This window comes from Cebidichthys violaceus, unplaced genomic scaffold (assembly GCF_023349555.1).
Source record: "Cebidichthys violaceus isolate CVI_PGR_0920_01 unplaced genomic scaffold, fCebVio1.0.p SCAF_29, whole genome shotgun sequence".
Classification (NCBI taxonomy): Eukaryota; Metazoa; Chordata; class Actinopteri; order Perciformes; family Stichaeidae; genus Cebidichthys; species Cebidichthys violaceus.
The window spans coordinates 4513616-4514130 of record NW_027176472.1 but is presented as its reverse complement, the minus strand read 5'-3'; positions in this window follow the sequence as shown (position 1 = coordinate 4514130).

The window sequence follows — 515 nt, the reverse complement described above, 5'->3', positions numbered from 1 at the left end:
ATGAATACCGCCGTATAGTCCAACACGTTTTCATCCCAACGCACCGAAGCTGAGTCATCGCTCCTAAGCTTCAAACTACGACGCATCGACGCAACCCTTCAGCATTTGGTTTTGGACGTTTCGGGAACGTCTTGGTAAGGTTTAGGAAAAGAGCTTAGTCGATGTCAACTTCACCGCATAGCGACTCCCGTGTGTCTGATCTAATGCCAGACACACTGGTAAGCGTACATATGCAGGCGTCACGTGTGAGAGAGAGATTGATACGGTTGACTTACAGCGAGCCGGCCTCTGGCTTTCGGTGACGCACTGTATCGCGTCACAGCGCCGACCCCTCTTCGACGCTTTTGAATAACATTTAATGTTTCTCATTGAAAGCCTCGAAGTCCCAAATGTGGCATTCGGGACGGGCATGAAGGGCACCGTGGTGCTCTACCTCCATCTGCACCAGTGATCCGCTCACCGCATCCCTGAGGGCGAGAAGGAGAATCGGTAAGTGACCGCCCTGTCGGAAGAAA